Raw genomic sequence first — 11,492 nt, forward strand, 5'->3', positions numbered from 1 at the left:
ATCTTAGCTCCAAACTTTGTCTCTGCAACTCCTTTCATGGGTATTTTATTCCCTATTTTAGGGAGGAATGAAGTATCCACGTGTTGGTCTTCCTTCTTCTTGATTTTCTTGTGTTTTGGAAATTGTATCTTGGGTAATCAAAACAACCCTGAGATTCCACCTCACACCAGTCAGATGGCTAGGATCAAAAATTCAGGTGACAGCAGATGCTGGTGAGGATGTGGAGAAAGAGGAGCACTCCTCCATTCCTGGTAGGATTGCAAGCTTGTACAAGCACTCTGGAAATCAGTCTGGTGGTTCCTAAGAAAACTGGACATAGTACTACCGGAAATTCCAGCAATACCTCTCCTGGGCATATACCCAGAAGATGTTCCAACTGATAATAAGGATACATGTTCCACTATGTTCATAGCAGCCCTATTTATAATACCCAGAAGCTGGAAAGAACCTAGATGTCGCTCAACAGAGGAATGGATACAGAAAATGTGGTTCATTTACACAATGGAGTACTACTCAGCTATTAAAAACAATGAATTTATGAAATTCTTAGGCAAATGAATATATCTAGAGGATATCATTCTGAGTGAGGTAACCCAATCACAAAAGAAGTCACTTGATGTGCACCAAAAATCTTAACACTTGAGAATGGAGTGTTATGTAGAAGAGAAGGCCAATATTCATCTAGAAGCGAAATTTGGAGCTGCCATCGAATATTGTTGAGAAATTAGATATTTCCAGAGTCATTGGAATTCTCACAAAATTGTTGAGAAACTAGATATTTCCAGTCATTGTTGAATCTCTAGTAGTTCGGAAGTCTAATGTGTTACAGATTTGATAGTCTAGGGGTTTTTTGATGGGGTATGCTATCTCTGCCAGGTACCGAATTAAAAGGCAAGAAAAATCTTGAGCTTGACAGGCAGCAGCATTGAGCACAGCAGACAGCAACAGCTGAAGAAGGCAAGAAGACACGTGCATACAGCAAGCACACTGAGAAAAACGCCCTTTGCCAAGCAGAGGAGAGACTTAAGGAAACAAACAAACAATCCTGCCTCATTTCGAGCACCAGGCTCTTTTTAAGTCTCTGAAGGGTCTTACTCCCCTAAGTGAGGGTTAGTCAGTTTGAAGAAAGATCTGCAGGTTGATTGACCCATAACTGTGGTGTAAACATGTCCTAATCAGGACTGGAACTTGTTGGACCAGTCCAAGGCAGGAATTGGTTGGTAGTGGGGAACTTCTTGTAGAAGAAAAACAACCAAACAAACAAACAATCAAAAACCCACAAGGCAGCCGGTCGTGGTGGCACATGCCTTTAATCCCAGCACTTGGGAGGCAGAGGCAGGTGGATTTCTGAGTTCGAGGCCAGCCTGGTCTACAAAGTGAGTTCCAGGACAGCCAGGGCGTTACAGAGAAACCCTGACTCGAAAAAAACAACAACAAAAAAAACCCAAAAAAACCCACCTAAAACAAAACAAAACAAAAACCCCACAAGGCCTGTGTATTATGCTGCCAAGCTGTGTTTCAGGTCAGGAAGATGTGGGAGAAGTTGCCAGCTTGGAAGTTCGCCATCATTATAACCTATTCATAGCTCCTCTCCCTACCTATCTACCCATCAGAAAATCTGTCTAACTGCTAGTCCTTCACTATAGGAGACATGAGCTTTGCATCACTGGTTACAAAGCCCCAAGATTTCGCATTTCCTGTTGACTGACTAGGGTAGAAAAGATAGATGCTGGCTGGCTTATGAAGGTTAGGTACAGGCAGACTCTAACAGACTATTAGAAAAATGATGCCCAGAGGACACAAGCCCGGAAAGGCATTTCCTTGGTTTTTTTCACATCTGGTTCACATCTGGCATTTGATCAATCACTCTTTAAATATTAATTAGCATTATTTATGCAATTTCAATGCCTTTTACCATCTTAATGAGGAAATTGAAGCCAAGGGATCGTCTGAATTCTGTGAGGTTCTCACACAGAGTGTAGAATAGACTGTCTACTCCCTTCCTTCTCCGTTCCTTCTACTTTAAGCTTGAGATGCAGACAGTGAACATAGTACCAAAACTTTACTTCTCAGCATCAAGTTTTATCCTAATTACAGACGTGGATAATTTCTATTAATATGTAAAAGAAATGACTGTATGACTTAACAATTCTCTCTCCTGGATGAGTTGGAGAATCATTAGTCCTTCACCAGTCTATGACTAAAGCTTATTGGCTCAATCTTAAACAAACCCCTTGCAATCAATAGAGCTACTGTAAGTTCATGAATGCCATGACCAGGCCATGCTCATAAGCCAGCAATGCATGGTATTCCTCCATATCATTCAGCAATTACATTCTCTCTCTCCAGTCTTCCATGAAGTTCCCAGTGCTGTGGGAAGGGAGTGGATGATATGATTGACCTGTTGAGTGCTAAGCACTCAATAAGCACTTATTTTCAGCACTTTCTCCAGCCATAAGTCTCTGTATTAAGTGCTGTTCACTGCAAAGGAAACTTCTTTGGTCAGGCTGAGGATAGCATTAGTCTTCAGTCTCTGGGTATAAGCAAAAAACTCTAGTGGGCAGTTTTGTCATATCTGTCCAGCAAAATAGCAGTAGTAGGTGTCAGGTCCTAAGGAAACCCAGGACAAATGGTAGCAGTGGTGCCTATTAACATATAGTAACATACTAAAGGGCAGGATGACCTCTAGGATCTCCTAGCAGGTCAAGTACTCTGTTCTTCTCACCTCTAGCCCTACCCTAAACTTCTCCAATCCTGGGGCTCCCCTTCCCTCCCCTGCAGCTTCTCTTTGCTATAAAAGCTGTCCTTTCAGCCTTGTATTCTCTTGGCTCCTCTTTTGACTCACTCTGATGTGATTGCTACTCTCGGTTCTCTTGGTCTATTTGTTCCTTTTCCCCCCACCCCTACCCATCTTATCTTTCAGTCAGGACCTATCTGGATGCCTCTTTGACTGTACTTTCCCTCATATCCACAATAAAACCTTTCTCCTAAACCATACTCTGGAGTGGTCATGTCCTCATTTTCATTCAGAAGGCTCAACTCTGTGCCTTTGAACAAGTCCAACCCTGCTTGCTATAGGGAAGGTCTCAGATTTGATCAGAAATCAGTTGGTTACCCCCAGAAGAGCTGTGCCATCATCATACAAGTAAACAACTCTTGTTTAGAAAGTGTGTATTGAAACCTGTAAGACTAAGCTGAGGAAGGCCATTGATGACTTTTCTCTCCCAGTCACTTGCCTAGCAACATCCAGACTCAATCAATGGTAATGGTCATAGCCTGTACAGTTTTTGGGAGCTCTGGGGACCTTCTGGTGAAAAACTCCCAGAGAAGTGTCTCAGAAATAGCCCTAGGATTCTTTTTGATAATCCATGACTTCTGGAATTGTTATTAAAATCTTTTTTCAATTATGATTTGAATTCATTTATAAAATAGTGGATATGTATGTGGCATTTTCATATGTCCTCATTATTTGTTAGCCCTCCCCTGCACCTTATCCCTATACCCCATCCTATTCCTATTTATATCCTAATACCTCTAATACTCTCTCCCCTTATTTTCATAACATTTGTATTCTACCATTCCCACTCCATGTAAGGTCTCTGTCTTCCCCATCTTGTCATGGCCCCATCCTTCTTTTCAATTATTTACAAGTATCACAATTTAAAGACACATATCTTTAAATTATATCCACACATCAGAGAGAATATGTGGTGTCTTTCTTTCTGGGCCTGGATTACCTCACTTGGTATAATTTATCCAATTTCATCCATTTACCTGAAATATTATAATTTCATTTTTCTTTATAGCTGAATAAATTTTCTTGTGTTTACATATCACATTTTCATTGTCTATTCATCAGTTAAGGAACATGTCAGCTGATTCTATTTCCTGGATCTTATGACTAGAGTAGCAATGAAAATGGGTAGGCAAGCATCTCTGTAGATAGACTAGATTGCTTGGGTTTATTCTCAGAGTGCAATAGTTACATGCTAATTCTGTTTTTACATTTTAGAGAAACGTATACACTGATTTTCAAAATGGTAGCTCTAGTTTACATGCCCACCAACAGTGTCTAAGCTCCTCTTTCCACACATATATGCTCAGCAATTGTAATTCGTATTTCTGAAGATGGAGATTCTGATTATGGTAAGGTGGGATCATAAAGTAATTTTAATCTGCATTTGTTGATGACTAAAGATATTGATTATTTTTAAAAAATATTTACTAGTTACTTGTATTTCTTCACTTGAGAAGTCTTTATATTTCTGTCTTAGAATTACATGCTGACTTAGTTAGGGTTTCATTGGTATGAATAGAAACCATGACCAAGGCAACTCATATAAAGGACAATATTTAATTAGGGCTGCCATACAGGTTCAAAGCTTCAGTCCATTATCATCAAGGTGGGAGCCTGGAATAATCCAGGCAGATGTGGGGCTGGAAGAGCTGGGAGTTCTACATATTCATCCAATGGCAGACTAGAGAAAACTGACTTCCAGGCAGCTGGGATGAGTGTCTTAAAGCAGATACCCACAATGACACACTTCCTCCAATAAGACCACACCTTCAAATAGGGCAATTACCTGGGCCAAACATATTGAAACTACCACACATAACTTTCTCATTAAGATTGTTTTCATTATCATTTCATTCTAATGATTTTATAAAATTTTCCTCCTGATTTCTTAAGTGACCTATTTCTCATTAAGTAGTGTGTTTTTTAGTTTCTATGAGTTTGTGGGGTTTTTTTTCCATTTTTTCTTTCTATAATCAAGCATTATTTCATTGTGATCAGATAGAACACAAGCTAGTATTTCCTAATCTTGAGACTTGTTTTGTGTCCTAATATGTGTTACATTCTGGAAAATTTTCCATAGACAACTAAGTAGAATGTGTATTCTTATTGATTGGATGAAATATTATATAGATGTATGTTCTAAAGTTATTTAATGTCAATGCTTCTCTGTTTAATTTTTGTCTGGATGATCTGTCTACTGATAAGAGTAGGAGTAATTGAACTCACCTACTATTGCTGTGGTGAAGTTAATTTGTGGCTTTTTTAAAGTAGTAGTATTTGTTTTATGAAATTGGGTGTTGTTTTATTTGATGCATAAATGTTTAGAATTATAATATAATTTCTTTCTTTTTAAAAAATTATAGTATTTCTTGCTGTATTGTTACTTCACTGAGAATGAACTGGCCTTTCTTTTTTTTTTTAAAGATTTATTTATTTATTTATTTTATGTAAGTACACTGTAGCTGTCTTCAGACACTCCAGAAGAGGGCGTCAGATCTTGTTACGGATGGTTATGAGCCACCATGTGGTTGCTGGGATTTGAACTCCGGACCTTCTTAAGAGCAGTCGGGTGCTCTTACCCACTGAGCCATCTCACCAGCCCTGAACTGGCCTTTCTTATCTTTCCTGGGTGGTTTTGGTTTGAAGTCTCTTTTGCCAGATATTCAAAAAGCTATATCTGATTGTTTCCAATCCCGTTTGGGGAATACCGTTTCCATTCCTTTACCTTGAAATGATCTTTATCTTAAATGGTGAGATGTGTTAATTTAAAAACAAAAAACCAAAAAGATGGCTTCTATTTTTTTAATCCAGTCTGTTAATCTGTGTCTTTTTATAGAAGAATTGAGACCATTAATATTTAGTGTTACTGAAAGTTATATATTATTGCATTCATCTTCTCGCTTTTATAGTTTTTTCTTAGATTAGCTGTTCTGGTGTTGTTTACTTTCGTTTTTGGGTTTTTAAGTGTTGCCATCATTCTTCTCAGTTCTCTTGGTCCATTTGCTCCTTGCTACTCTCACAGGTAAAACTTCCAGGTTATACAATATATTTCTAAAGTTTCTATGCTTACCACCAATAAAGTCTCCATCATCAGATCCTCCACCACATATACCTGGCTGGTAACTCAAACCCTCTCCTGGCTCATAAAGCTGCCTTTTCATAGAGATACCCCAGTGGGGCTCAGATTTCATGATATCTTCATACTGTCATGGATGTCAGATGTCACTTACCAAGGTTGCCCATGACTACCATTAGGTAAGGAACACACACAAATACATGGAAGGTCTTCCTCTAGCACCATATCCTATTATCTAGATGCAAACATTCCCTGTTTATCCAAATCCCTTAACCGACATTGTTCTTCCTACCATTGAGGAGGGACCTAACTGACTCTTCTTCGCTATGAGAAAACTGAACCCTCCTCTAAAACATTAAACTTTCAGGCTTCATTGTTCATCCTTCTGCCATTTATTCAGATATAACTTTGTCTGTGGCACTTCAAGCCTATCTCTGTCTTCCCACCACCTGGAATGGTAGGACATGAGTTCGATTTTTTTTTTTATCCCCTGTGGGCCTCCATAGGATCATATGTTTAAATTCTTGGTTGCCAATTACTAGAACTGTTGGCAGAGGATTTGGTGTTATGGTCCTGTTGGAGGAGGTGTGATCTTAATGGAGCAGGTGTATTACCAGGACTGGGCTTGAGGTTCTCTCTCTCTCTCTCTCTCTCTCTCTCTCTCTCTCTCTCTCTCTCATTCTCCTCCTCTGCCTGTGGATCAGGATGTAGTAAGCTCTCAGCCCCACACCTGCATACCTGTCTGTCTGTCAGACATTAAAGCATCCAGGCCTTTTGAGATCCTGTAGAGAAAAGTTTATGAATAAGGTGGGAACATTCCAAATGCCCTTGCCCCTCATTATTCAGGATCATCTGATCTTAACCACTTCCATATTCTAGAGTCACACATTAACCAGACCCATTCCCTCACTCAAAGAATGAACAGCCAATGTCACATAGCCTAAGTCATATGTACCTCATTCCCCTACTTCAACTTAGCATAGGTCACATGTTAAACCTTCTGCCTTGTAGGATAAAACTGCCTCCTTTCCCTTTGAAGCCTAGAAAGTACCCCTTTTCTTCAATTTTAGGCTAGAAACTCTCTAATACAGAACTCTGCTCTGTGACCAAGCTTGTTAAAGGCCTTTTGTCTGAAGGCAGTTTTTATCTCTCTTCAAGCCCCTCCCCTTCTCCTTCTCTAAAACCCAATTAAGAACAACAAAAGATATTACAACGTTAATTACTCAGGAAGGGTAGAAGTTGTTTTGTAAAAGGTTATCTGAGGTTAATTTGGGTTAGTATAGATATATACCAACTCTGTATGTCTTGGATACATACCACACAGCATACTAGATTTCCTTTGACTGTTTGCTTTATTTGCTCAGAGGAGTTCTTTGCATATGAATATTAAGAAAAAAATTAAAAGGTTTAGTGACATTAAAGGGTTGTAACCTTTAAAACAGTATTTTATCTAGCTTTCTGTTGCTGTGATATGAATGTACTATGATCAAAAAGCGATTTAAAAAAGGAAAGGGTTTATTTCATCTTAGAATTCCAAAGGCATGCTCTTTCACTCAGAGAAGCCAACGTAGGAACTTTGAGCAGAAACCTGGAGAAAGGAAGTGAAGCAGAGACCAGGGAGAGATGCTGCTCACTGGCTTGCTCCCCATGGCTTGCTCAGCTTGCTTTCTTATACAACCCAGGATACCAGCTCCGGAGTGACACCACCAATAGTGGAATGGGACTTCTGTATAAAACATCAGTGAAGAAAATATTTATAGATGGATCTAATAGAGTTCATTCCACCACTGAGGCTCCTGCTTCCCAGGCAACTCTAATTTGTGTCAAGCTGGCTAAAAATTAACCAGTATAGGCACCTCATGTATTTTAGCCATAGAAGATATTTTAAAAGAAAAGTGCTGAGTGGTTGCTAGAGAATGACCTAAGCTGATCTCCAATATTCCGTTACTTGAAACATAGCTATCCCCAAAGGTCTATGGCACAGTAGGAGCTAAGTAGGACTTAAGAGTTAGAATAGAGTACTTAGAGCCAAGGTCGGCGTGTATTTCTCCAGGGACACTGTTAGCATGTGATTCATTAAGGCCACCTGCAGTTTTGCATATATGTGCCTTTGCCGTATAGCACGTTTCAAAGAAACTCCATGGAGACCTGCTAACCATGTCTGAAGATTGGGGTTACTCTGGTCCCACTCTGCTGTGACTTCAGGAAAGAGTGGGTGTTCCCTTTGTTCAATGTATGCAGCAGCTTTGTGTTACATAAATGATGAAACACTACCTATATAGGTCTTTTTCTTTTCTTCCTTCCTTCCTTCTTCCATTTGAAACAAGGTCTCAATGTGTAGCTCAGAATAAGCTGGCTTTGAACTCACAGAGATCCTTCTGCCTCTGTTTTCTGAGCCCTGGAATTAAAGGCATGCGCCCCCAAAACAAACAAACAAACAAACAAACAAAACCAACCACAACAAAAAGGTAATAAAATCATGTCTGTAGAGTACCATAAGCGCCTTTCTTCTCAGAATGATATGCAAATGTGAGGTATTGGTCTCCTTAGCATTGGTCCTTTCCTAGCTCAGTAGAGATGAGGCTGGCTGGTAGTGTTTAAATTGACATCAGAACTCAGAATTCAAGAAGAACCTGCAGAGATGGCAGAAAACTGGGTCTCATGGACACAACCATAGAGTCAGCAGAGCAAGTCACCCACAAAACAGAAAACAGAGTAAAATCTCTCTATCCCCCCCTCCCTCCCCACATCTCTCTCTCCTCCATCTCTCCTATCCTCTCTCATTTTCTAACTCTTTTAATCTCTCTTTTTGCTCTCTTCCTCCACTCTGTTATTTATGTGTCACCCATCCTACGGATAATTCAAATAACAAGAAGTAAAATCCCTTTGCTTGTATCTCACTGGTTGTTTTAATGGACGTGTTAATGGAGTTTCCCAAGATATTTAGTGCCGAATGCATTAATGAACATTACAATAAACATCTCCTATTAGCCTAAAGCACAGCCACTTAATCCTATCAAGCAGCATCTATAATCTTCCAGTTTAGTTACTAACATTTAGGAGAAAAATCTTAAGATCTCCTGATTAATTCCTATTGTAAAATAAAAAGTGCAGTTAACAGGCTGAGCATGTATATTTACTTTCACTCAGTTAAAAGGAAAAAGAAAAAGAAAAGAAGAAACTGCTTTCTGTTTGTGAAAGTGCTCCTTGACATGTAAATCACAGTAAAGGACAACAGGGCACATGTGGAATCAAGTGAAAAACCAGCAGTAAAATAAGACTGTCTCCTCTGCCCAGCCATTTGTCTTCTCAGAGCATGAGTAAAGCTAAAGTCAGATACAATTAGATGGACTAAAGCTCTAACAGTGACTTTTGAACCACTTGAATTAACAAAATCAATCCTCATAAATTAAGCTATCAGTGACCTGCGGGACAATTGGGTTCCATCATCCGAAACACGGAGGAGCGAGCAGTAAGGCTGAGCCTGCAGTCTAAGTGCTACCGCCTGGCCCTTCCTGCATAGCTGTGTAAAACTCCATCTGGCACATGAGGCAGCACATTATGAAACATGGTGCCTTCTCTATTCCTCAATTTCGCCTGACATCTGGTGGTCCAGGGGAGCAGAGGAGCAATGCTTCGCGCGGAAGCCGAAGTGTGAGCGCTGCATTTTTCAGGTTTTCCTTTGTCTTTCTGAAGTGCCTGAAATTGCTACCAGACCAGTTAATTACATGGAAATTCACGGTGAATGGCAATTTAAACAGCAGAATAATACGGGTGAGGAAAGTGACCCTCACGTGATAAATTATATATATGTAAGTACACTGAACTCTGTGTTGACTAGAAAGCGTCAATCGAAAGCCCCCATATAGAGACCAATTAGACCCACTCTAAAAGGGGACTATTTAATGGCCCCACACTGGGGATCAGAATGGGAAATTGCTAGACATAAGATTTCTTTCTTTTCTTCTCCTTGCCAGGTTATTTAGAGAAGGAAAATGAAGGGAATAAGGGGAGGGGTGGCAAGACCTACTGTATACCCAGAGAAATTGGTTTAAACAGGCGTAAGAAACATTGAGGAGCATTTATCTTGTGTTCCCTTTTGGGAAGAAGGGGCACTACCATTTAACAGCAGTCCAGATGGCAAAGCACAGTAGCGGAACAAACCAACAGCCTCGTGCCTATCATATTTAAAAAAAGAAAAAAAAAAAAAAAACAACCCTCCAAATATCTCCAATTAATTTACTGTGGTGTGTTCCACTAATCACCAAATCATGGAAGAAGAGAGAACTCCCTTGTCAGCCTCATAATTGTGGATTGGCTTGTACAATTTATCGGGGCAGTAAATGAAAATACATCCCTCTAGATTTGACAAAGACAGCTTGTGTGTACCATCCTGTAAGTGCTCTGATGATGAGTGATGTCAAAGGGATATTTGTGCATTCAGACTGATATTTTTTCCTCATATCATTTGCAGTGATTGTAAATAACATAGGAAATAAATGCACCATGTGGGCTTTTTGCTGTGTGACCACAATCACACACTATTGTAGATGGACAGATTAGGAGCAAACCTCTCTGTTATGAAAATTAATCACAAAATAAAATGAAAGGAACAAATACGTGAAGAAAGGCTTTAATGGAGCCAGGAGCATATACACTGAACACTTGCTTTGGCCTCTGCTTCCACTTAACCTTATGACTCTGAAAAGGCCATTGTCAAGGAGTGCCAATTACCCCATGCTTTTGATGCCTGGCCAGGTCCTGCAGGAGGCAGGCTTGAGCAGAGGATGTTTAGTCTCTTAAAGGTCACTGGAAAGTTCAGAAGGAAATTGCTTTCAATTGGAACAAAGCACATCTAGGCTGATGTGGATGGTGACAGGAAAAGATTTGTGCCCAGCCTTTGCCTGCTTGCAGGTTTAGTTTTAATGAGAAGATAGCACTTCTTGTGAGACAGATTTGATTTTCTCTGGACTCACTTTCAAATGAAAAGAATGGACACGCTCCTTGGGTTATAGGTTGACCTTGAAATGCCCTCCAAAGACCATGTGCTGAATGTCTGTTCCAGAAGTGCTATTTGGAGGAGATGGGACCTTTAGGAGCTGCAGGCTAGTGAATGGAGATAAATCATGGCAGCATGCATGTACTTAACATGACTCCAGGACCCTGGGCTCCGTTTGGCTCACTTTGCTTACCCGTTGACATTAATCAGTTCCAGAGGCTGCCGAAGGTCAAGGACATCTGCACCATCTGGGACATGATGGTAGAACACTTGTAATGTTTGAGTTCACAATGCCCATAGCTTTGGACAAGAGGCCTGTGTTGCAGTGCTCCTGCTTCAGCACTTTGTAGGTACAGATGGAGTGTTTATTGACACGGCCTTGGTGACAGCCTTCCTAGATCCCTTCTTGGAAACGAGGACAGGTTTGACCTAATCAGGCATAATCAAACAAACACAGAAAAAAAAAAAAAAACACAGAAAGATAGCCTAGTAAGTCGTCAACAACAAAACAGAATAAGTTTTATAAATATAATTTCCTGCAAATCAAAACAACCCTGAGATTCCACCTCACACCAGTCAGAATGGCTAAGATCAAAAATTCAGGTGACAGCAGATGCTGG

The sequence above is a fragment of the Mus pahari genome, chromosome 2 (genome assembly GCF_900095145.1).
Source record: "Mus pahari chromosome 2, PAHARI_EIJ_v1.1, whole genome shotgun sequence".
In the NCBI taxonomy this organism is placed as follows: Eukaryota; Metazoa; Chordata; class Mammalia; order Rodentia; family Muridae; genus Mus; species Mus pahari.